Here is a 25,995-nt window from a genome sequence, read left to right as displayed (position 1 = left end):
TAGAGGCCAGAGTGATCCTTTTAAAACAGAAGTCAGATAGTATCATTCCTCTGCTCAAAACCCTCGCCCACCTTGTACTATCTGATTTCATCTACAATGTTCTGCCTTGATTATGATCCTCCAGCCCCCTGTTTCTGGAACATGTCAAGCATACTTCTGCCTCGGGGCCTTTGTCCTTGCCTTGCCTATAATGCTCTTCCCTTCTGATACGGACATGACTCATCTTCTTCAAGTATCTGCTCCCATATCGCCCTCTCAGTGTGGCCTTTCCAGGAACCTAATTTTAAATTGCAACCCCCCACCCTCCCCAGGCACTCTCTCTTCTCTGCATCATTTCTCTTCCTAGAACTTATCACCTGACGATACAGTGTTTGTTACTTATTTTGCTTCATGTCTTATCTTCCTATTAAAACGCAAACTACCCAAAGATAGTCACTTTTGTCTGTTTTGTTTCCTGCTGTATCCCAGCACCTAAAAAACTCAAATATTTGATAAATAAATGAACATACCAAATGGTTGAATTTAAAATACATTATGAACTAAGAGGCCCTAGCTCCAAAAAGAATATCTGAAAAGATGAACTGTAAGCACATTGCAAGTGATCACTGCTGCACCCAAGAGCAGAGCTGCAGTGAAGGATTACAGCAATAGCCATGTAAATTCTTTTGTAAGTAAAACTCCTTTTTATACAACATGGCCTTATAATCAAATGATTTCAGATGGGTCTTTGCCACGTACAAAGAAAGCAAAATCAATTTTCCCAAGTTCGTCCAAAGTGCCTTTATACTCACATAAATGTTATAGATGTTCAGTACATTTAAATACTTATGATGCTTCTAAAAACATATTTGCAAGAGAAAAAATACAAAAATAAAAATGTACAAAGTTCTTCATTAAAATAGTAGCTTAAATAAACCCTATCAACACTAGACAGAGTCAGTGACTGGATCTAGACTCTACAGCTTAAGAGTTTTTTACATAGTTATATGAAAGCACTTGAATCGATCTTCATAGTACCATCATAACAATTTGGTTAAAATCAATAAGCCATCTTCCAGATGCAGCTTAGAGTTCAAGTAAGAAAAATAACTGATGGAAAATGACTGTACACAGTATAGTTCTCATTCTATTTGCCTTTTTTGGTCTTGGCTGTCTTCTCCTTTCTTTTTTTTACATGTTTAGGAATTTTGTTTCTTCTTTTCTCTCTCTGGGCTTCCTTGACCATCTTTTTTCTTTCCTGTAAAAAACAAACAACATGTAAAAAACCCACAAATTTAATTCAGAGTAATCTTAGTATTACAGCTAAATAAAAAGATACATATAGAAGGGCAAAAATGAGTATAACATTAAAAATGAAAATGATTATGGGTTGTTGGTAGAACCTGGGATGAAAATTGTCTTTGAGCTTTCTTAATGGAAATTTGAAAACAGTCAAACAGAAATATCCCTGAGGTTGTTATTAAATGTTTGCAACTACTTTTTTTTTTTTTTTAACAAATTCCATATTCTAACAGAAATAAAGGTAGGAAAGAAGCAAAATATTTGTTTCTAGCAGATATAAAGAGAAATTGCACTAGTAATTGAGTATGTCTCTCAAAAGTCTTAGGATCCAGGCTGGGCATGGTGGCTCATGCCTGTAATCCTTGCACATTGGGAGGCTGGGATGGGAGGACTGCTTGAGGCCAGCAGTTCGAGATCAGCCTGGCCAACATAGAAAGACCCCGTCTCTGAACACACATGTGTGCGTGCACTCGCACATGAAATAAATAAATAAATAAATAAAATTTAAAAACAGATTAAAAAAAATTCTCAGGATCCAAATTTTCTAAGTTTTAAAGGATTAAGCTAAGATAGAAAATAATAGTTACATAGCCAGCACATACCATTCAATCAGCAGTGTCTCTTATGTCTAGGGTTAGGTGTTAAAGAGATACAGTAGTCCCCCTTATCTGTGGGGGTTATGTTCCAAGACCCCTAGTCAATGCCAGAAAATACAAATAGTATCGAACCCTATATATGCTATGTTTTTTCATGTACATATATACCTCTGATAAAGTTTAACTTATAAATTAAGCATAGTAATAGATGAATAACTAACAATAAAATAGGACAATTGTAACAATATATACTAACAAAGGTTATGTGAATGCGTGTGGTCTCTCTGAAAATCTTATTGTACTGTACTCAGGTGGCAGCCACTTTTTCATCAGCAGATGCAGCCTCTCCAGTAATTTTTATATTTTTCAGTCCAAACCTACTCCTAAACCTGTGTAACCATCCCTTGCTTGCAGCAAATAGCTTGGTGTCACTCCTTTTAGGGGATCCCTTGCTGAAGTCTTTGTATGGGGCTCAGTGTATCCTGGTGCAACATGATGCCATTAATTGGAACATATTTTCTGTTCATGTTTTCCACCCATAAATTTAATGCTTTTTCCATCTTTTTTTTTTTTTTTTTGAGACAGAGTCCTGGTCTATTGTCCAGGCTAGAGTGCCGTGGCATCAACCTAGCTCACAGCAACCTCCAACTCCTGGGCTCAAGTGATTCTCTTGCTTCAGCCTCCTGAGTAGCTGGCACTACAGGCACGTGCCATCACACCCGGCTAATTTTTCTGTTTGTAGTAGAGACAGGATCTCATTCTTGCTCAGGCTGGTCTGGAACTCCTGAGCTCCAGCGATCCTCCCGCCTCAGCCTCCCAGAGTGCTAGGATTACAGGCGTGAGCTACCGTGCCCAGCCTGCTTTTTCCATCTTAACTAAGCACTTATCACACACTATGGCCATAATTTTTGCAGTTTGAGGTGTGACAGTAAAACTAGCATGAATTTCTTTTTTCTTCTTCACAATCTCAAAGACAGACGATTCATTCTTACTGAATCTCTTAGTGAACTCAGCATAAGATTATTTTGCTTACTTTAAGTTGAAAACTTTCACCTTTTCCCTTGAAGGAAACACTTCATGGCTTTTCCAAATTGCTAACATCACTACTCGTGCTGTAGGGCCACTGGTAAGTAACATAAGGGTTACCGAAACAAAAACACCGCAAACACCACTCAACAGCTGATCTGATAACCGAGATGGCTCCTGAGGGACTGGCAGGCGGGGAGCACGGACAGCGGGGAAATGCTGGACACAGGGACGACTGACGTCCCAGACAGGAGGGAGCAAGACAGTGAGACGTCATCTTGACACTCAGAATGGCAAGCAATTTAAAACTTACAAATTACTTCTGGAATTTTCTATTTAATATTTTCAGACTGTGGTTGACCATAACCAAAATGGTAGAAAGTAAAACCATGGATAAGGAGGGACTACTATACAGTCTTAGATGTCTGCAAACATCAGGCTGGGCTGTAAATCCTCCCTGCAGTATTTTACCATGAGTGAACTCCAACATCATCTGTACTTCAGTGAGTGATGATCATTTTTAATCAACGTACTGAATTTAATGCATCGTCTTTTTATGCAGTGCCTAGAAAGCTTTTTAATAGCAGCCTGATCTCTAGATGATGTTACCACCAAAAGCAAAGTTCATATGTAGGGATTAAAATTATAATTAGAGGTACTTAATAATAATGTTTTCAGCCATCATAATTTAGCTAGATCCTTAAACAAAGAAAAATGAGAGTGGCCACACTATCGCATCGAAGAAAAAGAAATTTAAGTTCTTGGCTAACCTTTTTATCAATGTCAGGGTCAGTGGTGTGTTTTTTACGATGGGCATGGTCTCCTTGTTCTTCAGAGTCTGTCAGAGCACTCAGAGCTTCTAGCATCTTCTGAATCAGAACAAGTCTTTTCCTTAACTTGATTTTCTAGGAGTGCAGGGACCTTGAAATTATTATAGAACCATGTTATTCTAAACTAATTAGTTATTTGTAGTTATCAAATGTGTTAATGCCAGAATTCAGGTTTTAGCATCGCAGGTATACTTTGAAAAATAACGTCCTGTACTGAAACATCAGAACAACAGAATCAACACTGGAGGAGCAGCTTGAAAGTAGCCCCGGCAGTCAGGCTCACGAACATAGCTAAATGAAGGAGCCATGGCTTTACTGGGTGATTCAGATCAACAACAGAACTGCTCTGCTTCTTCTAGCCAATCAGGAGGATTGAGTTGGGATTTGGAAGGATATGAAATACACATAGAGTCAAAAATAAATATTTATTTGGATAACTTCACAGCTATTTTCCTATAAACCACATTTCTAGCAATAAGCTAATCCAATTGAGAGAAAACAATATCTAAGTGAGAAATTTTGATTTTTTTTCCTGAAATTTGAAGTTTTTTAAAGCAGCAGGAAGTTTTTAAAAGAGTGAGGTTTCCTTCTTATAAGATAAAACCAAATCTTTAAAAGGCAATTGTACAAAAAGATTTTTTGGCTAGTGGCTACAAAATCTTCTTGCTCTGGAATTCAAAGCATAACTTCCCTATAATACCTGTTATATAAAACCCAGAAATGCAAAATGCTGGGATTCCCTTAAATCAATTCTTCACACAGAAAAGACACAATTCTCAAAAAGCAAACTGTGATCCTTCACTGAAGCCTTTAATTAGAAAATTAAAAAAAATAAGGCCTGCTTTTATTGCTGCCTAAGTTAGAATTACTTAATTCCTGCCCTTCTAAAATGTGACACAAAACAGGACTGTTTTAAGAAAAAAGAACACTGCAGGAATCTAGCATGGTAAGACTGCTGAACTGGTGACATTGCTCTTCCACAAGCTACACCCTGGTATGACACACATTCCACCCTCTTTCTCTAAGCTGGTTGTAAAAACTATCAAGAAACACACGGCCATCCTTAATAACTTCACAAATTAAGAGTAGGATACAAAATGTCTCACCTACAACAACAGAACAATTCAGAGACAGAATGAGAAATAAACCAATCAATCTCCAAATTTCACTATCACAGTTAGAAAGAACACAAAAGGACATTTCTGAAAATGCCCATAGACTTTGAAAGTAATTTAATTCTAATACTTTATGTTTTATATCCTTTAAAAGAGTTTTCACATAAACAGTAACACATGTTCTTCATACCTTTTGAACTCCTGATAAATCTTTCTTCAATCCTGTGACAGTTTGATATAGAATCTTGTACCAAAAAGAAAAAGACAAGAATCAATATAAAGCTACACAGTGAATACACACATTGCACCTATTAAGAACACTGTGGGCTAACTTGTATCTTCTGTGATTGTAAAAAGGTATCAACAATTTATCTCATAGTAACACAGAGTTAATAATATGGGTGTTATTCATGCCCACCAGGTATACCAGGCCCACAAGCCAAATCCACCCAGCCCCCTGGTAGTTTTTACAGATAAATATTTGCAATCAATTTGATGATGGCAAATGCTAACTGACTCCCAATTGAGTGAAATGGTATCTGCCCCCTCAATAATTCCATTCTTCTCTCTTTAGTAAACCTATATTATAAAAAGTTGTATTCAATTATTATTGAAGTACTTCTAGTTCCATAAATAAAAGCTGGGAGAAAATTTTTCTCTTTTGTTATGTAAGAACCCACATAATTGCTTCAATTTTGTTTCTTGGCTTGCAAAGCCTAAAATATTTACTTTTAACAGAAATAAATTTTTCCTGAAATATGTTAATTTAAGAAAAACATATGTTAATGGATTTAGTATAATAACCATTTATACCATTAACCTAGACTTCTATATGAATCTTCCTTTTTCTGTAATTATAGTCTGTTGGACTCATTTAATTGCATCACCTCCTCTTATAAATACCAATGAATTCCCTTTATACCCAATGTGTACAGAGGACATGTTAATGCAAAGCGAACCAGTTATCTCACTAGCTCAGAAGCCAGCACGCAAGATCAGAGGAACTTCAACGGCCCAAAAAGGTTTGGGACAGTCCCTTTCTTTTGTCAATCTGCTTGCTACATACAAACCAAGCTACTTACATTGTCTTGTTGGGCATTCATGGCCATATCCTCTTCCTTCAATTTCATCATTATATCCATATCCCTCTCATAATTTTTTACTTCATTCAAAGTTCTAGGAATATATGCTCGCTTAAACACCTAGCAGAGAGGAAAAGCAAAATTGAAACTGTTATTCACAGCCTTTTCACGTTCACGCAGCATCCTCACCCCATCAAGTCACAGATGAATCCACAGTCCTCATCATCTCCAACATGATTCTCAGCCAAGCTGTCTGCACGCACTGGTGTTCCACCTGCTATGTGGTGTGTCAGAAGTTACGTTACTAATGACAAAACACTAAGTTTTGCATATAACTTATTTTAAGAAAGAAAAAGAACCATTATAGCAGATTCAAAGTTATCCTTAGAATAACACTTCTTCCCTTTCATTTACATTCCTAAAACCTTTTCTGAGTAGGAGGGAAAGGGACGAAGTTACAGTTGGAAAGCACTGCCTGGCTCTGTTTACACAGAAACGTGTTCTTACGTGGGAAATCACCTACCCAGCTGCTAACTGAACACAGGTCAAGAGCTGCTGATAAACATAGGGTACCCTCATATTCACCCATCACACTAAGAGCTGTGAGAATTTAAAAAAAAAGCCTACTATGGATCCTTCACAAAAACATACCCTGACTCCCTGCCTAGACTAAACTAATGTTATTTTTACCACAGCATAAATATTTAAAATCTATAATACTTCTAGAATTAACACTTAAGTCATTTAAAAATTCACATTTGCAAACTAAAAACAGGCTTTTCCTTCTTCACTCATATACCCTAATAGGAGCTTTAAAAAATTTTCTCCATCCAGGACAATGAGCTAATATAATAGGTTGCTGAGTGGACCCATATAATGGAATATAAATTATGCAACTTGGCTCAGTTAAATTATGTACTATAATACATCTCAAGGAAATACTACTATTTAAAAAACTGCTTCACTATTAAAATCAGGTTCATGCTCTAGCAACATATAAAAAAGATCTCAAAACACAAGGGTTTTCTAAGGCTGTGAATGGATAATAAATCCTACCTCTTCATCCACATGATCTTGGTTAGACCTTTCTTCCTTGGTCCTTTGAGATGCTATTTCCATGGCCTTGGAAAGAAAACAAAAATCACTTTCCTTTACATTCAACCTACAGAAGACACATGCATTTCCCAGTGTAAGTACAACCTTGTTCTAGCCTTTACAAGTATCACATCTTCATCACTTCTGAAAGCACTTAGTGAGCTCTACTGTGCGGGTGAGTTCTCCCGTCAGACCTCCCTACAAAGGCTGCTGTCAACCCAAAGGAACAGAATAAATCAAACTCTTCTTTTCTAGACTAGGGGGATCCCTAGCCCCCCTTCTTCAAAAGTAATACTACTTTCCTAATTTTTAAATGATTAGCAAAAGTATTTACTAAAGGAAAACTGAGAGCCAAAGATTGAAAGAACCATTTCTAATTCCTGAGCAGTCAGTGAAGGGAATCACAAAGAAGGCCCTGCCCGTAAATCTCGAGTATGTGGCTCTAAGGCTCCTGCAGTAAAAGCCACCAAAGGAAGCTCTTTGAGCAAACAATGACTGAAATTAAGAAGGTCAGGAAGATTCTAAAGGGCTCTTTTGGCTTGTAAAAATGAGTATCTGTTCTTTACTTCATATAGAAGAAAGGAAAGAATAATAGGAGTAGGGTTTTTTTTTAAGTGTAGACACTAAAATCAGTGTCAAATTAAAGAGTTTAGTTATAAAAATGATGTGATATTTATTGATTCAATTGACATGTGCAATTACCTACTATGTGCCCAGTATTGAATGGTTACAGGTAATACACACTATACAATAAAACCCCTGTCCCACAAGAGTTCATAATCTAGTAGAGGGTGACAGAATTAAAAAGAACTTGGTATAATAAGAAGTGACACAGTATGACTACTTCGCTTATACTTACATAATATGAAAATATACCTATGAAAACAAGAAAGCTTTCTGAACTGAGATTTAAAGTTCATCAGGCAGGCCGGGCATGGTGGCTCACGCCTATAATCCTAGCACTCAGGAAGGCCGAGGCGGGAGGATCACTTGAGGTCAGGAGTTCGAGACCAGCCTCAGCAAGAGTGAGACCCCTGTCTCTACTAAAAATAGAAAGAAATTAGCTGGGCAACTAAAAAAAAAAAAAATAGAAAAAATTAGCTGGGCATGGTGGCTTGCACCTGTAGCCCTGGCTACTCGGGAGGCTGAGGCAGGAGAATACCTTGAGCCCAGGAGTTTGAGGTTGCTGTGAGCTAGGCTGATGCCACGGCACTCTAGCCTGGGCAACACAGCAAGACTCTGTCGTAACTAACTAACTAACTAAAGTTCACCAGGCAGAGCAAGGCGAGCAAAAGCAGAAATGTGAAGGGATTCTAGGGGAAAGGGCTGAATAAGAAAAAGCAGGATAAAACCTGAAAAACCTGTGTAGGAGCATGTGGGCCAAATGTTCAAAATTCTATGATTCAGCAACAAAAGTAAAAATAGATAAGCTGGACTATAGCAAAATTAAAAACTTCTGTGCAAAGGATGCAATCAAGTGAATGAAAAAGCAACCCATGGAATGGGAAGAAACATTTGCACATCACATATCTGATAAAGGGTTAATATCCAGAAAATATGAAGCACTCCTACAACTCAACAGCAAAAAAAACACCTGATTAAAAAAAGGACTTGAATAGACATTTCTCCAAAAAAGATATACAACTGGCCAAGAAGCACAGGAAAAGATGCTCAATATCACTAATCATCAAGGAAATACAAACCAAAACCACAATGAGACCCTAACAGGTATGAGATGGTATCTCACTGTCAAAAAAAAAAAAATAAGCTGGGCACAATGGTGTGCACTTGTAGTCCCAGCTACTTGGGAATTTGAAGCAGAAGAATCACTTAGGGCCAGGAGTTTGAGGCTGTAGTGAGCTATGATGGCAGCTGTGAATAACCACTGCACTACAGCCTGGGCAATACAGCAAGAACCTGTCTCTTACAAACAAAACAAAACCCAGAAAATAACAGGTGTTAGTGAGGGTATAGAGACAGAAAAAACAGAAAATAAAAAGTGCTGGTGAGGATGTGGAGAAATTAGAACCCTTGTGCATTACTGATGGGAATGTAAAATGTTGGTACAGAAAACAGTGTGGTGGTTCCATGAAAACTTAAAAACAGAAATACCATTTGATTCAGCAATTCCACTTCTGGGTATATATTCAAAAGAACTGAAAGCAGGGACTTGGAGAGATATTTATATGCCCATGTTCATAGGAGCTTATTCCCAATAGCCAAAAGACTTTCACAACACAAGTGTCCACTGACAGACGAATGGACAAACGAAATGTGGTATATACGTACATTGGACTATTCAGCCTTAAAAAGAAGAGAGATCCTGTCATATGCTGCAACATGGATGAACCTTGAGGACATTACGTTAAGTGAAATAAGCCAGTCACAAAAAGACAAACATCGTATGATTCCACTTACAAAAGGTACCTAGAGTAGTCGAATTAATAAGACAGAAAGTAGAATGGTGGTTGCCAAGGGCTGGGGAATTGCTGTTTAAAGGGTACACAGTTTTTGTTTGGGATGATGAGAAAGTTCTGGAGATGGACAATGGTGATGGTTGCACAATATGAATGTACTTAGTACCACTGAACTGCACACGTAAAAATGGTTAAAATAGTAAATTTTGTTATGTGTACTTTATAATTTAAAGTAATTCTATATCAGAAAGGCCCCTGAGGAACAAGGGGAAAGGATTAATGACCAAAAAACTAACAAGTTTCTTACTAAACATTCATGAACTTTGATAGTCTATGTGATCTGCCAGGTGATTGAAGTCAAGGAACTTGGTTGCCAAGGTGACTCATGAGGGGGGAAAAAAGGAAAGAAACCTGGCTCTACCATTGGATGTCTTGCTATATTTTTGATTCCTCATCTGTGAAATCAGAAGGAAAAGGTCTCAGGAAGCGGTCAAAATGAATAAATTACACTACACAAGCTGAGTTCCTCAGAAGTGTCATACAAATACAAATTTGGATTTGGGCTGAGCATCCCAAATCTGAAAATCCACAATCCGAAGTGCTCCAAAATCTGAAACTTTTTGAGCACCAACATGATGCTCAAAGGAAATGATCACTGGAGCATTTTGCATTTTAGATTTTCAGATTTGGGATGCTCAAGTCAGGTAAGAATAATACAAATATTCCAAAATTGGGAAAAATCCACAATCTGAAACACTTCTGGTCCCAAGCATTTTGGATAAGGGACACTGACCCTGTACTGCTATTTTCTGTGCTTTCCTTCTTCTGCCTTATTGCCTTTGAGAGATAAGCATCCATGTTCTCACATGCGATGGACGGATCTGTGACAGATTCAAAGAGCTCCCGCACAGTCATGACAGCAACGCTGTGCTTCAAAAAGAAATCTGTCAAAAGGAAAAACATTAATGACAGCTTTTACAAGGATTATCATTCCAACAGCTTTACAGAGAAACAAAGAGATAAAAATATATACCACCCCCTAGCAAACGGTTTAAGTGTCACTGTACCAAACAATTTAGTGACAAGATCTTACACCGACAGCTTAACTGAGTACAGAACTAACATACAAGAACAAGCTGTTAAAAAATGCCATCTTTCCACTCACCACTGATATTGGCACAGTCTTTTCTCAAGAACTCCAAGGCGTGTGGGTGGTCATGCTCCACGGACTGAGAGACGTCAATGATGTACACATCTCCACCATGGTACCTTTTGGGACACAGATACAGAGGCTTTGGGATACTATGACTTTACTACATTTTTTAATCTTTAAGAGCAAGAGAAGGCCGGTCGCAGTGGCTCACGCCTGTAATCCTAGCACTCTGGGAGGATGAGGCAGGAGGATTGCTCAAGGTCAGGAGTTGGAGACCAGCCTGAGCAAGAGCGAGACTCCGTCTCTACTAAAAATAGAAAGAAATTAGCTGGACAACTAAAAATATATATAGAAAAAATTAGCCGGGCATGGTGGCGCATGCCTGTAGTCCCAGCTACTCGGGAGGCTGAGGCAGAAGGATTGCTTGAGCCCAGGAGTTTGAGGTTGCTGTGAGCTAGGCTGATGCCACAGCACTCTAGCCCAGGCAACAGACTGAGACTCTGTCTCAAAAAAAAAAAAAAAGCAAGAGAAGTAATTCATAAAATGACCAAGGTAGATAAGAGGCTACCTTGACTATCAAGAGATGGAAACTAACAAAATTTCCAAAGTCCATTAGCTCTGTTAATCCAAATGGTCAATTCTAAGGTGACGTCACTGAAGGCAGGGACCATATCTTACAAGGTTACCATGTGAAAGCCAACTTTAAAACTTTAGACTACAGTATGACTTCTTGGATTGGGCTTTTGTTGTTTTAATGGACATGAAATGACTTATAGGTGGTTTCTAAGAGACAAAACACACTCACAACATGTTAAATGCACTGAGATCCGCATGGACAAGTCTGGCATCCTGATACATTCTTCTCATGTACTGAATGACCTGCAGATACAACTCCTGAGCCTAAGATTCTGATAACTGGACGTTTTTCAAGAGTGGTGCAGGCCTTGAATAAAAATAAAATAAACAACTAAGATAAAATGATCAAGAACAAGTTTTCTTACTTTATACTACATTGCTACATGTGTTTTTCTCCTGACTCACCGTGTGAACTGTGTGTGGGACAATTTACCTCACGACAGACAAACCATTCCAAGAAGCTGCCAACAAACAGGGGCTTTCCCAACACACTGTATAAAACATCCCTCAAACACAGGGTTACCTTTCTATTATTCTGAAGCATTTTAGGACTTTAAAAGGTAGAATAAATTGAAAACACTTATACACTAATACGGTAGGAAAGATTCATGAAAAAGCTATTCAAATGGGAAACATTCATATGATATATTGGATAATTCAAAGTATTTAAAAAAAAATACAGTTTTAAGAATGTAATTATTAGGCCTTCCAAATCCTTACATGTCATCCTTACCAATGAAACCCATAACAAGAACATGACTTCTTAGCATTATTGGTTCTGGACATGGTATCTCTGCTGTGTTTAGCCTGTGACATTATAACAGATAAAAGGACAATTAAAAACTTGAAAAGGCATCTAAATAAATTCAACAGCTATAGACCACAGGATTAATATTACTGTTAGGAGATAGCACCAAGACCTCTCAATTTTATTATTGTATTTCATAAACTCTAAGACACCAATGATTTTAAGTGGTACCATTATGTACTATGTAAACTGACAAAACACTGGTAATTAAACTATTCTATCCCATATCTTGTAATACCCAATCCAATTCTAGAAATGTTAAACTGTGAAAAAAATGTGCATCTTAGAATTGATGAAATAGAATAGATATGTCTACAATTAGCCTTTGAGTTGATCAGACTGGAAAAAATGCTTCATAAAAATAGCTGGACCCATACCTAATAGCTAGTTGGGCACAAGAAGATTTTAGGACTTTCAAAATAAGTAGTACTTGCTTAATTAATACTAAATTGTCCAATGTATATCACCTGTGTACAGCATATAAAAAGTTAAAAGACACTGAAAAAAGGAAAAAAAAAACCTCCAAAATTTTAAAGAAATTTGATCTCAACTAGGTAAGAGGCCTTTATGTGATGAATAGCTGTTAGTGCAAACAAAGACTATATAAAATGTGTCCAGAACTATACTGAAATAGGAAAAGGAAACTATGTTAAAGAGTTTATTACCTAACAAGATTTTGTCTAGGACTCCAATACCTATTGCAAAGTGACACATCATTATTACCACCTGATTGTGTCACTATCCTGCCTAACATCTAACATCCTGCAACAAACAGTTCCTTATCATCCTCAGGACAAATCTAAATGTTTTCACATGGCTTACAAGACTCTCCAAGGGATCTAGCGTTGCTGAATAAAAAGGAATCGTGTCAGAATTTTTCTGTAATGGATTCTTAGAACAGAAAATAGAGAACAGGTAGTTCTTATTTGTCCAGAAATTTGCTTCCACTGCTTACCCCAGCAGATCTAGTAGCACCGAATGGCCCTAAGTCTAAGAAGTCCCTACATTTGGGCAGACCCACAGTGGGATCTGCTGGTAGGAAGGGCCCAAGGTGACATGCAGGGCACAACACAGATGTAAATACATCCCAGACGGTCACATGATTAAGTTCCTCATTTCTTTTTCTGCCCAAGTTTTCACCATTTTTCTAGGGTTTCCTTTACAGTAGCCATGATGAAACCTTGAACAAGAAAAGTATTTGTTACTTCAATCATTTTATTATTCCGTTTCAATGTTTTAGGAAACAGAAATTAAACCAACTTGAGGGCAGGGGGAAGAATTTGAGCTCACCTGAATTCCCCACTTACATACTTATCCCGGTCTTTGAATATCAAAATAGAAGTTTTATAAATTTTGATTGCTCTGCTCTCTCCATTTGCTGTGCTAGTGTGGTACACATTAGCCTATTTTAAGTCAAAAACAGGAAAAATGAAGTTTGTGTTAATAACTACAAACAGTTTTTTACTTTTTCAACCTATTTCATTCTAACCTCAAAAGTCAAGTGAGCTGAAATAATATGCATAAAGAACAACACTATCTTTTGAAGATCTGAATTAAAATATGAAGCATCTTATCAAAAGGAACAGTAAGTATGTCTTCAATACACAAATAGTCATGTGCTGCATGACACTTCAGTCAACCACAGATACATATATGATGGTGGTCCCATAAAATTATAATACTGTATTTTTAGTGAAACTTTCCTATGTTTAGATACACAAATACTTATCATTATGTTACAAATGCCTACAGTATTCAGTACAGTAACCTGCTGTATAGGTTTGCAGCCTAAGAGCAGTAGGCTATACTATATAGCCTAGGTGTAGCAGGCTATACCACCTACATTTGTGTAATTACACAACAAAATTGCCCAGTGATACATGTCTCAGAAAGTGTCCCTGTCATTAAGCAACGCAAGACTGTCAGTAAAATACAATTTAACTATACAGGAGAAGTGGTTTCAAACTTTTTTAATATCTCAAGTATACAGAAAATATTTAAATACATTCTTACATCTCGTAATTTATAAATTGAATTTTACTGAGAACTGCTTCCCACAGAATAAGCTAATTAAAAAACACCATGTCTATCCTTCTCTATATCCACATATAAAGAAAAACATGAGAAAGACTCACTGACTCATAGAAATGAGACCACAGTAATGTTCTGATTAGGACTCAGGCCTGTAATAAGCTGACCATCTAAGCTTACTGCTGGGCACAACTAGTTAGTCTCAATGCATTAATGGTAGTGAAAAGGCATGGTTATGTGCATGACCTTCTACCTAGCCATAAATATTAATAAAGCCAGTTTCAGAAACATTGTATTAAACTCTCTTGACCTGTGTTATGGTTTGGTTTTGCTTTTCTTTTTAAAGGCACAATGCATTTACTAAGTGCCTTAGTTTCACTTCGTATCTGAAATAAGAAAACTAACATGAGAACATTCAGTCATTCAAAGAAATGCTCACTTCTTTCCCTGTGCTAATGCAGCCATTTATCTCTGATATGATTCCTCTAGTCAACATCTTGAACAAAATCATTCGTGTTCTGGGATCCAACACCTAAAAAGAAATGCAAAAAATTAAAAATTTAGAAAGATGGTACCAAAACTTTCCCATTAAATCCTGTGACAATTATTAAACTGAAGAGCTTAATTGTAGTACACTATCCTGGCTGACTACGAGAGAGTAGTGAGAGTCACTATTATGGTGCTTTTATTCACTCTAATTTTTAACAAATAAAATGTGAGATAAAGGTCAAAGGAATCAGAGACAACAAACCAACAAATTTATCCAGTCATGGAACTCAAAGTCCACCAAGTCCAAAAGAAACAGAAATTGACTCTTAGCCAAACTTAGCTAATAGAAATGTAATGCAAACTACTAAAGTAATAGTACATTTTGTAGTCACCACATTAAAAGAAACAAGTGAAACTATTTTAGTATTTTATTTAACCCAATATATCAATGCTACCATTTCAACATGTATCAATCTAGAAAGTGATTAGTGAGATATTTAACCTTGTTTTATACACTAAGCCTTCAAACTCCATTATGTCTTTCATATTTACTGCACATCTCAGTTCAGACTAGCCACATCTCAAATGCTCAGTGGTTACTGCATTGGACAAGGCTCTCCAAAGGATCTAGCTTTGCTGAATAAAAATGAATTGTGGCAGAATTCTTGTATTTAAACCAGCGGTCAGCACCCTACGGCCCATGGGCCAAGTCCAGGCCACTGCTTGTTTTTCTTTTCTTTTCTTTTTTTTTTTTTTTTGAGACAGAGTCTCGCTCTGTTGCCCGGGCTAGAGTGAGTGCCGTGGCGTCAGCCTAGCTCACAGCAACCTCAAACTCCTGGGCTTCAGCGATCCTCCTGCCTCAGCCTCCTGAGTAGCTGGGACTACAGGCATGCGCCACCATGCCCGGCTAATTTTTTCTATATCTATTTTTAGTTGGCCATATAATTTCTTTCTATTTTTAGTAGAGACGGGGTCTCGCTCTTGCTCAGGCTGGTCTCGAACTCCTGGCCTCGAGTGATCCACCCGCCTCAGCCTCCCAGAGTGCTAGGATTACAGGCGTGAGCCACCACCCCCTGCCCACTCCTTGTTTTTCTATAGCCTGCAATCTAAGAATTGGTTTTACGTTTTTATAAGGGCTCCTTAGCAAAAAAAAAAAAAAAAAGAATATTCAACAGGAACTGTATGTGAATATGTGAGCCACAATGCCTAAAATACCTATCAGTTGGCCCTTGCAGGAGTCTGCAGACTCCTGTGATTATAGATGAGTAGATCAGGGTAAGTCTCCTTCCAAGTCAGAGTAGTTGATTTTCAGTAAAAAGGATTTCAAAGCCCTTTTTAACAAACAGAAGGCAATGAATTTAAGGTCTGTTCTTATCCATCTCTGAAACTAAGTAGCCAAATATTTCAATGCAATTTCAAGGGACACCTGCCAATAGCTCCTCCTGGCTCATGGGGCCCCTCCAGCTCCCGGGGTGAGACAGTGTAAACTGGCCAAACTCAACTAATACTTTAGGGTCTATCCTTCAATAAGTTGGCTCCAGTTATGCCAGAAACCTAAGGCTATAAACGAAACCACCTTGGAAGATCGCAGGACTAAAAGCCAAACCACAGCCATTGCAACTAGAGAAGAAAGAAGGGAAAGTGAGCGAATAGGCACTGATTTCCATTTCCTTGCTACTGCAAAGGTAAGCAAAGAGGGGGAGTCAGCTGGTTGAGTACAGGAATCTAGGTAGAGACCTGTCTTTCTGCAAAACTGGTAGTTAGACAAGTGAGGGGCATAGGAAAGAACAACATACCAAACGGCTTAAGAACAAAATAGGAAAAAAGAAATGATAAATTTATGGACAAGTATGTATTTTTAAAAGATGACTTAAGATTCAAGCCATATACTCTACCATTCAAAATTAATTTTGAAAGAGACAAAGGATTTTCTGCCTACGTTTTTTTATGGTCTTTGAAACTTAAAGCTGCCTCATCTCTCTGAGGTGACTGTATTTTATTTTCAACCACAGAAATAAATCACATAAAATGAATTGGACAATGAAGACCTAGACCCCAGCCCCTGCTTCTGCCCAACTGTGGAATTCTTCAACTGCACAGATGGTTCTGTATCTCAGCTTAGGTGCTACGACTTAGGTATACGACAGAAAGGGTGCTTATGTCTTAAATCAAGGATCTGCAGGAAGAAAAGGCTACTCTATTTCAAAATGTGTCTTTGTGTGTATGTGTAAGGGAAGGAGAGAGAAGTGGTAGGTGGCAATAGCTATGTTCTGACCCTTTTTATTACTTTCCTCACATCAAAAATGTGAGCCAATGCTAACTCCAATCAGAACAAAAATTAGGGGTACATTTTTCCACTTCTTGAATAGAAAAAATAAAATAAGCATAATTTCTAAACAACAACAAAAAAAGAACTTCTAATTGGAAACTTGAAAGCATCACCTGCCTCTCTTTCTCTCTCATACCTACACCCCCTGCTTTGTGGCAGATAACCCAACCTATCTTCTGGGAAAGCTCATAAAATTCCTGCAGCCCTTGCTTAAGAAAGATTCCTTATCTAATAATCTCTCTGCTTCCCCTAAGAAAGGTGGTTTTTGCATGGCTATGGTAATCTACCAATAGTCCCATTATAAAGCAAAACCTAGATCTCTAAACTCAAAACTACAAAAAGGAGTAATTTTATATAGAAGTAATTTTAAGTAACATTAGCATTAAGCAAGAAAGATGAAAGCAAACTACAAAGAGAAAAGAAATGCTAATTTAAAATAAGAGCTTGCAATAAATTTAAACTGTACCTGTTCTACCGTTGCTCTGTCTGCCTTATCTTTGATGCGATACCTAACCAAAAACAAAAAAGTGTAGTTGACATATTCAAAATTGAGTGAGAAGCCGAAGTCAAAAACTTCTAAATGTACTTTATTTCATGAAAATTCCTAAATAGGTAGTTTCTTTAATAACAGATTTTATGATCTGATTGTAGATTCTTCACTGAATATTCAGTGAAACTTCCTTCATTTCCCCTGAATATGCAATTCAATTCTCTAGGGCAAAAGGAGTATGTATGTAGTAAGAAGAAAAAATCTACCCATATTTCAGAAGCATTAAATAAAAAAGCAGCTGGGGTAAAGTGAAGTACTCTGAAAAAGAGAAAACATCAAGTATATCTGTATTGTCCTTCACATTATTGAATGATTTTAGTAGTACAGAAGTCAAGTCTTTGACTTTTTTTTTCTTTTAAAGAGACAGAGTCTCGCTATGTTGCCCAAGCTGGACAAACTCCTGGGCTTAAGCAATCCTTCCATCTCAACCTCCCAGTGGAATTAAAGTCATTTATAAGGCTTTCTCTTTCGAATTATTTTGTATAAAGATACAAAGTTTTTGGTTTTTTTTTCAATCATTTCAAGACAGTCTTCAAACGTAGACTCTGATTTGCTTCAGCTCACAAAGAGTGACTCAGTCTAGTCACTAATACAGGGTCAAACATGGACAAAGACTCAGATACCAGTGAAACAACAAATGACTACAGTGTATCTCAACAAGTTGATATCTCTTGGACACAGCAGTAAATCAGAAGAAACTTGGTTTTTAATTCTAACAATGTTAGTTGTATGATCTTAGTGTCATCTTCTATAATATAGTGATTATACTTTAGAGTTATTAGCATATAAGAGAAATTAGCCAGATCTTAGACAATGGCTTGGGAACAGAACTGTAAACAGAATCAGTTCTCAGTTATATCATTATTTAGTTTTAGTTTTCAGTCTTCCCTTGAATTTTAAAAAATGCTTCACGGAAAAGAATAATTCTTTTTGGGGTGAGGGGACAGAGTCTCACTCTGTTGCCCAGGCTAGAGTGCCGTGGCATCAGCCTAGCTCACAGCAACCTCAGACTCCTGGGTTCAAGAGATCCTTCTGCCTCAGCCTCCCAAGTAGCTGGGACTACAGGCATGCGCCACCATGCCCAGCTCATTTTTTCCATATATTTTTAGTTGTCCAGCTAATTTCTTTCTATTTTTAGTAGAGATGGAGTCTCGCTCTTCCTCAGGCTGGTCTTGAACTCCAGAGCTCAAACCATCCACCCGCCTTGGCCTCCCAGAGTGCTAGGATTACAGGCGTAAGCCACCGTGCCCAGCCAATAATTCTTTTTTTTTTTTTTTTGAGACAGAGTCTCACTCTGTTGCCCGGGCTACAGTGAGTGCCATGGCGTCAGCCTAGCTCACAGCAACCTCAAACTCCCGGGCTTAAGCAATCCTACTGCCTCAGCCTCCTGAGTAGCTGGGACTACAGGCATGCGCCACCATGCCCGGTTAATTTTTTGCTATATATTTTTAGTTGGCCAGATAATTTCTTTCTATTTTTAGTAGAGACGGGGTCTCACTCAGGCTGGTCTCGAACTCCTGACCTCAAGTGATCCACCCGCCTCGGGCTCCCAGAGGGCTAGGATTACAGGCGTGAGCCACCGCGCCCGGCCAATAATTCTTAATAAAGTTTAAAAAGGTAGCATTTTTACACATTTTAGTTTAAACTGAAATTTATAAACATCATTATTCTAATGAGAGCACATTTGTGAATTTCGCAAGATTACACTTTTATTATATATTTTTCTTTTTCTTTTTTTGACACAGAGTCTTGCTCTGTTGCCCTGGCTAGAGTGCAGTGGTGTTAATCAGAGGTCACTGCAACCTCAAACTCCTGGGCTCAAGTGATCCTTCTGCCTTAGCCACCTGAGTAGACGGGATTACAGGTGCATACCACCACACTAAGTGAATTTTTAAATTTTTTGTAGAGATGGGGTCTTGCTGTGTGGCCCAGGATGGTCTTGAACTCCTGGCCTCAAGCAATCCTCCACCTTAGCCTCCCAAAGTGCTGGGATTACAGGCGTGAGCCACATGGATGGCACGCAGCCACCATATATTTCTTAAGAAGATTCATTTAATATTTTCAATTTACAAAGGCACTGGCTACCCTGATTTAAGCTAAAACAAACAGAAATTGGTTTAAGTATACAAATGAACATTCTTTGTAAAAGAGTTATGACCAAGATGATACTTAGTCCCTATCATCCATGTTTTATCATTAAAACATTACTTACATATCTGCTTCCTTTTGTCTAGACTTTTCGGCGACTTTATTTATGATAGAGTCAGTAACACTTAGCTTATCTAAAAATACAAGAAACCCACAATGTAAATAATATGTAAAACAAAAAGACATTATTAACAGTTTTGCTGAATAGGATACTTCTCTCCTCTTCCTTCTCTTCTATACTTTCTAAATGTTTTATTATAGACAAGATATATTTTAGTAATGAAAAAAAATTTTAATGTTTTTAAAGGCAAGAACTAAGTCGCGGTTTCCTTTATAACAAGTGTTACTTTCATTACTACAGTTATAATTTTTGAACCACAGAATTACAGATGCAGAAATTCCTCAAAAAGACTGTATCTGTATGTTAAATTTCAGATACTTGTTAATATTCTGTATGACTAATAGTGATAATATAACTGCCTGAATTCCAAGTTTAATTCTAAAAACTTTAGTTTCATTTCAAGCTATAGGTACATGATAGACAATGAAGACCCTAAAATACATTAATTCAGCATGCACTGACAGCTTGTACAACAGACACTGTGCTAAGTTGATAATAACAAGTGAGGTCTGCAACAATAGAAATATGACCTTGTACTTTTTAAGAGGTGATGATTCAAATCAACATTCTCATTCCCTGCATTAAACAACTCACTAAACAATTAACACTTACATTAAAAGTCTCCAGTAAAACAAAATGTAACTATATTTAAAACTCTAGCATTTAACATCCTACTACAAGATGACCCTACTACTACAAAATCTAATACAGAACAGACAATAACTTGAATAGGTATCTGTTAACTGCATATTCCTACAACAGGGTGAGAAAACAGAACTAAAAAAGGATAAGCTAAAGTCTTTCCTTGAAGCCATGTTTCTAAATCACTATAAGTTTTATTTTCTCTAAGCATTATTGAGTCAGTGACACTTGAATGTATTAATTTCTTGATCTCATATAATTGCGTAACACTGTGGTTTTCGAAGAATTTCCTCATAGCCCGGTGAGGTAATATATTTTGTAAACTCACCTAGATTAATTTTATTCTCAAATTTCCGTAAGACCTTGTCTGCCGGAGTAGACATCTTGGCTGAACTGCAGTTGGAAGTCTGTCGATTTGCCTAGAAGAAATGAGTTCCAGAGTCTAAGGCACTAGTTGGAAACACAAACCTAAAGTTCATGATCACATGGTTTTTTTTAGAACACAGTTAGGTATTAAACCATTCATACTTAGAGGAGTATCCTAAGGTAAAAATCAATCAAATTTGGTCATGAAATTTTTTTAAAAGGCATTTGAAATAGAAGGTTAAAGATGCTAGCTAGAAGGGCCTGCATAATCTGTTGTTTGTTTTTTCTTTACTTCTCTATGATGTATTCCTATTAAAAATAATAAATTAAAATTATATGCATTTTTGTAATTTGACTGGTTTATAGATTTAAAATTTGAGAATGCTCATTTACCTCCAGCAGGTATAATAAAGAGCTAAGATCAACATTAAACTGGTTCATAAGTTAATTTTGGGCCCAATATCTCAAGAAAGAGAAAGATTTAAGTATGAGGCTTAGCCCTTGGACTGGTGCTATGCACAAACTTAAATAATGGCAAAAAGAGAAAAAAGGAGAGACGACATCCAAAACACTTAGATAAGAGAATAATAGATCAAAAAGAGTTTATAACAATTACTGAATCAATCCTCTTATCTTAGCATGGAACACTGAGGTTGAGTTGTTTCCTATTTGCTAGAACTTAAAAAAATTCTATTAACCTCCTAAAATAATTTTTAAATTAAAATAACACATGTTCACAGTAGAAAATGTAGAATAACATTTAAATACATATACTTCTAGTTTTTTTCCTCAAACTTTGTTAAAAGGCATCATGCTCTATGTTGAAATTGCTCAAAGCTTCACCATGAATCAATAGAGGAGTTACTAAAACAAGGCAATAAGTAACTGTGAAATTGCTTTCTAAAAAAAAAATAATAATAAATAAACAAACACATGCATCTGGTCCATGATTTAGCTGTTTTAATAGTCAAAGGAATATCACTGTTTTTTTCCCCCAGCCATATCTTTCGGTAATCTTTTTTTGAGACAGAGTCTTGCTCTGTTGCCCGGGTTAGAGTGCTGTGGCATGAGCCTAGCTCACAGCAACCTCAAACTCCTGGGCTCAAGCAATCCTACTGCCTCAGCCTCCCAAGTAGCTGGGACTACAGGCATGCACCACCGTGCCCAGCTAATTTTGTCTATATATTTTTAGTTGTCCAGCTAATTTCTTTCTATTTTTAGTAGAGATGGGGTCTCACTCTTGCTCAGGCTGGTCTTGAACTCCTGACCTCAAGAGATTCTCCCACCTCAGCCTCCCAGAGTGCTAGGATTACAGGCATGAGCCACCGCACCTCGCCTCTTTCAGTAATCTTTATGCTCCAGGAAGATATACCATGTTAATCCTATGGCTCTGCAAACTCCTAACATAGTTGGTACTTCCAGTTTAAGAAGCAGGCATAGTTTGGTCACTTGTTTGCTACATATGGTAGATGATGGCAGATGGTGAACATATTCTCATGTCATTAATACAGTCTTCCATTGCAATGCATTCGGTGACTGCACAATGTCCCATTGTGTGGATTAGTTCCACAGTAAATTTAATCAAGGTTCAAGGTTGTTTCCAATGTTCTTCTACCATGAACAATCCTAGACGATCATTCTTGTAGCTAAATCTTGGTATACTCCTAGAATTGCTGAATAAAAAGCATTTGTAAACTTTTAAAGTTTTTATCACATACCAATTTATCCTGCAAATAATTACACCTATTTACTTGACACTCAATGACATATTTTATGTCTTTGTCAGTTGCACAGATGAAAAAATGGCATGTGTACATAATTAATCTGCATTTCCTTAATTACTAATGAGGCTGAACTTCTTCACTTATGATTAATGATTTGTAGTAAACTGCCTATTCATGTCCTTTCCTATGCAGATTTTTAAGCTCATAATCTTATGATGCCTTAAATAACTCTTTTTAATTTACTGATTCTGGCAAGAATCCACACCTAGGAAATTATCAGAAATACAGAATGGATAAAGAGTGAAAATCAATAAAGGCTGGGGCTATAGGACAATATAACCTGAAGAAAATCTTTCACCTGTTCAACCCGAGAATCACAAAATGTTTGTTAAAAAAAGAAGATATAAGATGTATAGAATCATTTATAAAATACCTGTGGGTTACTTCCTCCATTGTAGGCATAACCTTTGGTGAGTTTTCCAACTCCTTCATCCCAGTCCCAATCATCGTCATCATCATAATCCTCCTCTTCATCATCTTCTATCTCACCTTCATCCTTCTTCTCACTCACATTATCTTGAAGGTCTTTAAATAGAATGTCATCCTCCTCTTTGATTATCTTCAAGTGTGTGTTTTCACTAGAAATAACAACGTTTTGGCATATTTAGACATAATCTAACTGAGCTCACATATTTATTTAAGATATAAACTAAACATATATCAGTAAATCTAAAAGATTCCTTTACAATATATCTCACAATAAGCTCAATCTTCTTAATACCAAGTTCTCCTATTTTTCAGTTCTGTTGCAGTTGTTTGCTCATTCTCCATGCCCAAAGCCTACTAGGGAAGAAGTACATCAAGAGTTAAATCCACTTCTGCTTTGGTGAAGTTAGAATTTACATTGTTCTCTTCTCTGTTGAATAACTTTCATCAGTACACCAGACTTGACTCTAGGAAAATCATTCACAGAGCTACTTTATGGGGAAAAAAACCTTTCTGACAAAATTGGGAATAAGTCTAAGGCAGCCAGCCTTACCTTGAGCGCAATACCATTTGCAACAAAAGGAGCTTGTATCAAGACATGTGTTACACAAAACTCCAAATCATCCTTTTTCATGAAGGGAAGGAATGGTCAATACAGGGTCCAAGCACTACAAGTGAGTACAGTAAGACAGCAGAAGTGGGGACTGTTCAACTGGGAGAAGAGGTCCAGGATAAAGGAAACACAAAGTCTTTCCCTGCCCCTCTCCCCCATGTGAGCATCAGGCCCAGATGTTAGTTTTTTAAGAGAAGCCAGAAATCTGGATTTTTGTGTAAAATCTTCCACTTAATTGACATATTTATTTTTTACAAAACACTGTGCATATCAAACAAAATATATCTGCAGGCCAAATTTAAAAGGGGTCCTTGCCAGTTCTGACCTCTCATGTAGAGAATAAAGACAGAAACTATATAAAACAACTGATAATATGGACTACCAGCTTAACAGTCAGACATGGGTTTAAGTAAATTCAGATTTATTAATTAGTCACGGCTAGGAGGGCTCCAAATCCCCATGGACATGGGTAGAAAGAAAACAAAATTATCACTAAATACCTGCTATTTACTGGGACTTCATGAATGTAATCCATAAATTGATCCTTTAATTGCCAATAACCTAGGGTGGCATGTTAAAGTTATAACTGCATTGGCACAGGGGCTTCTCAACCTCAGCCAGATAATTCTTTGTTGTGGGAGACTGTCTCATACAACGTAGGATGTTTAGCAGCATCTCTGAACCGGCTACCACCAGTGCACCACCACCTCCAGTTGTGACCAAAAAAAAAGTCAGAAATTGCCAAAAGTCTCCTGGGTGGGAGTGAGGATGGCAAATTCACCCAAAATCACTCCCAGTGGAGAACCACTGAGTTATCCTCACAATATCTTGCAGTGGATGGTAAATTAGTGCACTCTCACTACCATTAACTACTACCAGCCACACTGGCTGTTTCTTCTTCCTGCTTAACTTCTTCCCTAAGGCCTTTTGTAAACTCATCGGCAACCACAAAATTGGAATGTCCTTCACATTTCTCTGGCTAACCCCTACTCATCCTTCCAATATCATCTTACTGTCAGTTGCTCAGGGAAGTTTTCCCTATTCTTCACTCATTTCTTCTTTGTACTACTTAATTCTAATACAAATAGTTTGTCCAATTATTAATATTTATTATCAGTTTTCCCAGTTGAGTGCAAGCTCTGTGTCGATCAGGGTGGTGTTTACCAATGTACACTTACCACCTAAGACTAGATCTGACACACAGAAAGCAGTCAACAAATATTTATTGAAAATATCCCCAATTGGTTAAGAAAATCTGCATGTAATGAATCCTTACTATAAACAGAAAGTACAAACCATTCTTTCAGAATTTCAAAATAATTCTATGTTGCATTTTACTTTCAGGTAGGAGTAATCCTTCATTCCTCTTTCCTCAGATCCCACACCCAGTCTACCGCCAAACCCTACCACTTCTACCTCCAAACATATCTCTAGGACCTGAGCTCGAGTTCCTACCATCTTTGAATCTGATCACTTTATTACTTTTGAACTGGTCTCTCTGTTCCACGCTTGCCCCCCATGACCATCTTCTCATAGCAGAATGATTCCCATAAATCATAAATCAGATGATGTCATTCCTCTGCTAAATTCTCCTATGGCTTTCTATTAATATAAGACCTAGAATAATTTCAACTTCTTAGTATCACTTGTAAAGCTGTACATAATCTGGCCCCTTCTCATTTCTCTATCATCACCTACCAATCTTCTCAACTATCCTCCACTGTGCTCTAGGCCTCCTGGTGGTTGGTCTTCCTTACACAGCTAAGAAGGATCCCACCGTCAGACATCTGTACTTGGTGTCCACTCTGCCTGAAATGCAGTTCCCTCCGTTCTTCCCGAGATTAGCTCCTTCTTGTCATTCAAATCTGGACCTTAACCCTTTCCTGACCACTCAGTCATTACTTAGTACACCAACCTATTTTAATTATATGTGTCGTATACATTATTTGATTTTTTTTTAATGGTATGCCCTCCCTAGTAGAAGGTAAAGTTCCATGACAGCAGAGATTTGCTTCATCTTGTTCATCATTATCTCCAACACCAAAGAAAGAACCTGAGACATACTAAGTGCTCAATAAACATCTGTTGAACACTGAATGTAGTTAAATTGCAAAAACCTATGTTTCCAATCACTATCCAACTCTGCCTCTGAGTGACGCTAAATGACCTGGGAACCCCTGACTTCCTTGACAGGTGGCTTTCAACTCTGCCGCGATTTGGGACGAAAGACCCGACTGGAATGCACAAAGAAGAAAAAGGCTATCAAGAGACCGAGTGATGAACCACCAGCCTCCCTGTAAACCACAAATAAGTGTCAACTCCTCGAGGCGGCGGAGAGGGAGAGAGCAGAATCCGAACAGAGTCGGTGTGCTCTTCGTCTGTCTACCTGTCGGAGGAATCCGCATCGTCGAACTGCCCGGGGACCACCCCGCTCATCAGCAGCCGCCGGTAGTCCAT

The 25,995-nt window shown here is 37.6% G+C and overlaps 1 pseudogene across 1 annotated transcript; it reads right to left on the bottom strand.

The window, feature by feature from the left end:
- Positions 1-765: 765 nt before the first annotated feature.
- Positions 766-25,995, bottom strand: LOC123637394 (annotated as a pseudogene). Its single transcript, XR_006734836.1, has 17 exons — positions 25,925-25,995; positions 22,873-23,077; positions 20,678-20,768; positions 19,651-19,720; positions 17,355-17,397; positions 14,510-14,602; positions 13,330-13,442; positions 13,139-13,219; positions 11,952-12,038; positions 11,401-11,538; positions 10,608-10,711; positions 10,280-10,386; positions 6,987-7,052; positions 5,931-6,050; positions 5,039-5,092; positions 3,674-3,824; positions 766-1,237 (listed from the first exon to the last, which is right to left on the bottom strand). The product of XR_006734836.1 is annotated as a serine/threonine-protein kinase RIO1-like (transcript).

The sequence above is a fragment of the Lemur catta genome, chromosome 4 (genome assembly GCF_020740605.2).
Source record: "Lemur catta isolate mLemCat1 chromosome 4, mLemCat1.pri, whole genome shotgun sequence".
NCBI classification, from domain to species: domain Eukaryota; kingdom Metazoa; phylum Chordata; class Mammalia; order Primates; family Lemuridae; genus Lemur; species Lemur catta.
Note: the sequence above shows the minus strand (reverse complement) of the source record. Positions and strands in the feature narration are given on the sequence as shown.